This window comes from Cebus imitator, unplaced genomic scaffold (genome assembly GCF_001604975.1).
Source record: "Cebus imitator isolate Cc_AM_T3 unplaced genomic scaffold, Cebus_imitator-1.0 Scaffold202, whole genome shotgun sequence".
Classification (NCBI taxonomy): Eukaryota; Metazoa; Chordata; class Mammalia; order Primates; family Cebidae; genus Cebus; species Cebus imitator.
This window is the reverse complement of record NW_016107517.1, coordinates 910,220-916,473: the sequence shown is the minus strand read 5'-3', so window position 1 is coordinate 916,473 and position 6,254 is coordinate 910,220. Positions and strand designations below refer to the sequence as shown.

Below are 6,254 nucleotides of genomic sequence, written 5' to 3'. Positions count from 1 at the left end.
CCTGGAAAACAAAAGGTAAACACCAAAATAATAATAAATAAATAAATAAAATAAAATAAACCGCCAGCTGCCAGTCTTTTGATTGTACAACAAGAAGGTCTGGACAATGAGAATCGTTTTTGTTTTTTTTTTTTTTCTGGACTGGTTTTGTTGATTTTTGCCCCCAAGTTCAAGAAGTAGTTTTCCAGTGAAGGACTTCCTTTAAAGTTCTCTTCATATAGAATAATGCCCATGGCCACCAGATCTGCATGAGTTAAACACTGAAGGCACTGAAGTGGTTAATGTGTCCCCAAATGCAACATCTATAATTTATCTTGTAGCTCAGAGGACCACAGGACCTTAAGACTCATTATACACTGTCCTCTATGGAAAGGATCATCTCAACACTGTAAAGAGAATCTTGAGAGAACATCATGAAAGTATGGAAGGATTACACCATTGAAGATGTCATAATTGTGATAGAAAATGCTGTAAAAGCCATCAAACTCAAAAGAGTAAATGTCTGCTAGAGAAAACTGTGTCCAGATGTTGTACATGACTTCACAGGATTTACCACAGAGCCAATCGAGGAAATCATTAAGAAGATTTTGGATATAGTGGGGGATCAAGGGTTTCAAGATATGAATCTTGGAGAAATTGAAAAGCTAATTGATACCAAACCAGAAGAATTAACAGAAGATGACTTGATGAAGGTGAGTGCTCCTGAACCAGTGTCAGATGACGAGGAAGAAGGTGACAAGAGGCAGCAGTGCTAGGAAACAAATTCGTATCAGCCAACCTGGCAGAATGGTTCTGATTATTCAAGACTGCTTTTGACTAGTTTCATAACATGAAACCTTCTATGATATGGGCACTGAACCTAAAACAAATGGTGGAAGGATCAGTACCACATAGAAACACTTTTAGAGAAATGAAAAAGCAAAAAAGACAGAAATTATGATGTATTTCCTTAAAGTTTCACCAAGTGTGCCTGCCTCTCCTTGTACCTCCTCCATCTCTTCCTCCTCTCTTACCCCTGAGACAGCAAGATCAGTTCCCCCTCTTGTTCCTCTTCCTTAGCCTACTTAACATGAAGAGGGTAAATACTTTTATGATGATCTATTTCTACTTAATGAATCATATATTTTCTCTTCTTTAGTAGTATTAATAACATTTTATTTTCTCTAGCTTACTTTATTGCAAGAATATAGCATATAATACATACAATATACAAAATATGTGTTAATCAAATGTTTGCATTATTGGTAAAATTTCCAGTCAATAGTAGCTATTTGTAGGTATGTTGTTGGAAGTCAAATGTTATATACAAATTTTTAACTGTGGGAAAGGTCAGCACCTCTAATCCTTGTGTTGTTCAAGAGTCAACTGTTTAGTGAATATCTATGCAACAATTAGTCATATATTTTTAAATAAATATTTTATTCAATATAGATTTATATTTGTGGTTTCAATTTTTTTTTTAATTATTGTTGAAATGTTTTATAAGGCATTGCCCAGAAAACATATTATTTAACCACAAATAGTTATGTATTAATTTTATAGGTAAGGAATTAAAGATAATACAGTCACAAAATCATTATCACATAAAACAAAACAATCAATAATCCCTGACATAATATCTAGTTGGTATTCAAATTTCTTGGATTCTCTACAAAAAGAATACCTGCAGCATGTTTGTGTGAATTGAGATGAAAACAAATCTACAAGTCATGACCTCTTTTGTTGTTGTAGAGAGAGGGTCGTGCTATGTTACTTAGCTTGGCCTTGAACTGTTGGTCTCAAGCAATCCTCCTGCCTCCGCCACCTGAATAGCTGGGATTGCAGGCACACACCACCACCATGCCTAGCATTCACAGACTTTTAAGTGTCCTTTAACTGAGGATAGTTTGCCTCTGTCCTTGCCCATTTTCTCTTTACTTGTTGAAGAAAATGTACTTGCTTTCTGTTAGAATTTCCAAAGTCTATTTGGCTGATTGCTTTCTTGTGATGTCATTCCTCTTATTTATATGTCCCTTATATTGCCTGTCAGCTATTATTCATGTCTTGGGACTTAGTTAGATTCCTGTTCATTTAGAATATGTGTGTGTGTGTTTTTGTATGACCATTGGTGGTACTATACACTGTCTATGGCATTATGCAAGAGGGAATGCAAAAATGAATGGCCCATACTTAGTGATAAGATTTGTTTGTGGATTCAGGATCCAGCAACTATCTACTTAGCTGATCCATCCCTTACAAATTTCCCAACAAGAATTTCTCTAATGGTTTTGGCATCTGTGGATTATCACTGCCTAGACTTACGCATTAGGAAGAGCAAAGTGGTGAATTTATAATTCTATCATTCATTTTGTATTTATTGGCTCACACTTAATTCTAAAAATTTCCCCTACCAACTACTTGTTTACCTTGCAGCAAATATTCTACAGAAATGGCAGAATAAATATTTGATTAAGCATTACAGTTACTTACTATTTAAAAAAACAATAATGGTAGGTGACCAGTGAATGTCTTCTATCTTTGGCCATTGGAAGCCCTTTGGCATAGGTTGAAATGTTTTTTGTTTATACTATCTCAATATTTATTACTTTCCGTTTGAGGGCACAACTAGACATTCTATTTCTCATTTATATCTGTCCTGCCCCAGACCTAGAATTATTATTTCTCTAGGAAGCTATGGACACTAGGGATTTTTAGTATATTTAATTCTTTTTACCAAGAAGAAAGTATGTTAACACAATTTTTAATATATAGATATTAACATGAGTAAATTCATATCAGCAACAAAAGTACAAACATCTCTCTCTTAATTTTTTTTTCTCCCTCAGAACTACCTTACAGTGGAACTATGGTGTTATTTCAGATAACTTTTACAAACATATCAGGCCTTGTATGTAATTAACACTTATGCTCAAAATCTTCTTGATTAAAAGGCCGGCAAAATGCCTAAAAATTTAAATGATCTCTGTGTCATTTTTCAACTTTTCCCTTAGAAAACTTTTATTATTTCCCATGCCCATAGAAACCTTACTTATTTTCACTAGTTCATTGTAGCATGAATACAAACTTTTACTAGAGATTAAAAAAGAAATATGAATGTATTTTGCATGTTTACTTAAAAGATGACTTTCCACACAATCTCTGAAATAGCTTTATTTTTTTACTAAAATGAAAATGTAGTCAATGACAATTCAAATGCATATTATCCTACTTAGTTCATGGGACCTTATACAAATGATTGGCTATTTTTCCACTCAGAACTAAGGATTATTGAAACTTGTGTAACAAGGACTTTGGTCTTCATAATTCATTTCCTGTTACTTGCTTATGCAGTGAAGCATTATAATTTGCAGGCCATTACCTTGCAGGACTTATAACTTCATTGCTTGTACAAAGAAAAGAACAAAGATGAGTCAGGAGTATAAAAAACACCTCCTAGGTAATGAGAAAGTAAATCAACCTACATTTCCTGCAAATTGATAAGTAGGAAGCTTTTACTAATGAATCCTATAATTCTCATAATGCAGTGTTGTTTATTTGCAGGGTTCCCTTCTAAGAAATATGATTGTGTAAGGCAATTATTATACACTGAGATTAGGTTCCAGGTAAGCAAAACTCATAGTGAATTACTTCCACAAGAATTAATAAAAAATATCTAGATATGCTCTCAAATTGTCACCTCAGTAATTTTGAATCTACTAACACTTTCAACAAACTCATTAAGTTGTATTTAAAATGCACCAGATAGATTCATTTAAAAACAAATGAATCATTCTTACCTTTAAAATGTCCATCCTGCCTTTGATTAAAACAACTGAGACAGAATAACCTGTTGAACAAAGCCATAGCCATTCATAAATGCTCCCAAGCAAGGTAAGTTAGGTAAGTTAGTCAGGGTGAGTGAAAATCATCCACATTGGTATTCATTGCCCTTTTAGTATTTGGGAGATTGAAGGTCAAGAATCTGCAGATTGTCAAAGGCCTAAATATAGTTTTTAAAAAAATCCTTATTTGAGTCAATAATGTAGGAATGGAGCATCACCTGCTTGACATTATGATTTTGAACATTCAGGAAACTGCAAAACTGAAAATTATGCATGACATACCCATGAAGTGACTGTGGAATAATAGAGGAAATCTACTCTATACATGAGGCACATATGTAGAAACCAGTATGCGAAGAATCAATATAATGAGGATTGAAAAAGAAACAACAATTAGAGATTTGGAAGATATTAAATAAATACTATCCATAACTTTATGCCAATAAATTTGAAAAGTTAGACAAAATGGAAATACAGAAAAATATAAAGTAAAAAAAAAAAGATAAAAATACAAGTTCAGCAAAAAACAGGAAACACACATAACCCTACAATCACTAGTATACTTAAATCAGTAAATACCTTCCCATCAGAAAACCTGAGACTCAACAGTCAGGAACCTGCTCCAGCAACTGCATGAGACAGGTGATAGACCTGGAGCCTGAGCTGCTGCTGCAGGAGATCCTTGAGAATGTGGAAGTGGCATAGAGCTACTAGTGAGAGCTGAGTCGCCAGCTTGAGGGATCGTGGAAGGTGCAGAGATCAATGAGTGCATCACAGACAAGGGATATTCTCAAACAACATTTTAATGATTTAAAGGGAACCCTTGGGAAGCTTCTGAATGAGCAATTGGTGACCCTTTTGCAACCAATGGACACTACAGAACGGACCATTAAACCATTAGATGATTGCCAGAAGCTCATAAAACTCGGAGTCAACACTCCAGTGGACTTAGTCAGAGAAGGTGATATTGCCATGCTTAGTGGTGTAGGAGAAGAGAATGAGAAACTGTGGAGCTTTACCAAAAAGACCTTGCTCGCTCAGTTGGAAAGCATACCAGAAATACTTTTACTGGCTGATGTGCCTTATCTGCTCCTTTGGATGATTCAACTCTTAGCATAATGAAAGACCACATTCTTAAGCATGAAACTGTAGCATCTCACCCACCAGTACAGATAGAAGAACTGATAGAGAAACCTGGAGCCATCATAGTATGATGGTGTAAGGTGGATGACGACTTTACAGCACAAGATTGTAGGCTCCAGTTTTGTAAATGTACTTTAAATTATTTTAAGGATGTATATGAAGCTTCTGAAATGAATTCATAGTATTGCACATAGACTCCAACGTTGATGATCAGTTCAGAATCTTCACCTGAAGAGATGGCCAAGAGGCACAGAGTCCTTGGAGGATCCCCCAGGCAGTTCATGCCACGTTAGTGCCTCATGAGTGGATAGCTGGTTTTGAGGGCTACAGCCTGAGAAATCGAAGAAATATAGCATGCCAGAATGATTCTGAATCTTGGGGTGTTCCCTACTCCAGAGTTCCAACTTATTTCTGTGGGCAGACATTAATATTTAGAGTTGAAACTGTGGGAGTACCAGACATAAGAGACAGTATAGTAGTGTGTCATAAAAACAGAATGGCTAGAACTCTCTGCCGCAGGGTAAAGCTGTGTGTATTGGTACAAATGGTGCAGTTTTTGTAAATGGAAAAGAAATGCCTCATCACTTACCTACAATTACTTCTGAGTCCACGCTCACATTTGACATTGAGGCTGTGACTCTAAGAACCAGCAATAATAATGAAGGCAGAAACGTCATGCTTGAGCAACTCTTACTTCAAATAACAGAGAAGTGGTTTCTGATTGGTTACTTGATTAATTCTGTGGATGATGCTCATTTTACTGTCTTGGATGGAAAGTGTTAAGAGTTTTAGATGTTCTGGTGCTTGGTTTCGGTTTGCAGGATTTAATGTAGCTGTCTTCAGTCCAATTTAGTTGTAATTTATTTTTTTAAAAAGTTGAATTCATCTCTCACTTAGGCCATTGAAAATGGAGAGTATTTCTTGGATTCATTTTGTAATGTTTCAGCAAAAAGAGACTTCAATGTTGTGGACAAAAATTGTATAATTCAGTCAATTTTATTTTTAGCATGCTGTTAACTAAAATACCACATCACAATAAAAATAAAATTGGCTTCAAAACTATGAGAAAGTGTAGAAATTTCTATCCTCTTCCACTGTATTTCTTAAATTTGGCTATTAGACCAGGAAAATTTAATGTAATATTATTTTTTTTTCCCATTTATTTATTTTATTGTATTTTAGGTTTTGGGGTACATGTGAAGAACATGCAAAATTGTTGCATAGGAACACACATGGCAGTGTGATTTGCTGCCTTCCTCCCCATCACCTACATGTGGCATTTCTCCCCCT

At 35.1% G+C, this 6,254-nt stretch overlaps 1 pseudogene; it reads left to right on the top strand.

Moving 5' to 3' along the window:
• The first annotated feature begins 4,454 nt into the window (after window positions 1–4,454).
• Window positions 4,455–5,797, top strand: LOC108317457 (annotated as a pseudogene).
• The last annotated feature ends 457 nt before the right edge of the window (window positions 5,798–6,254 follow it).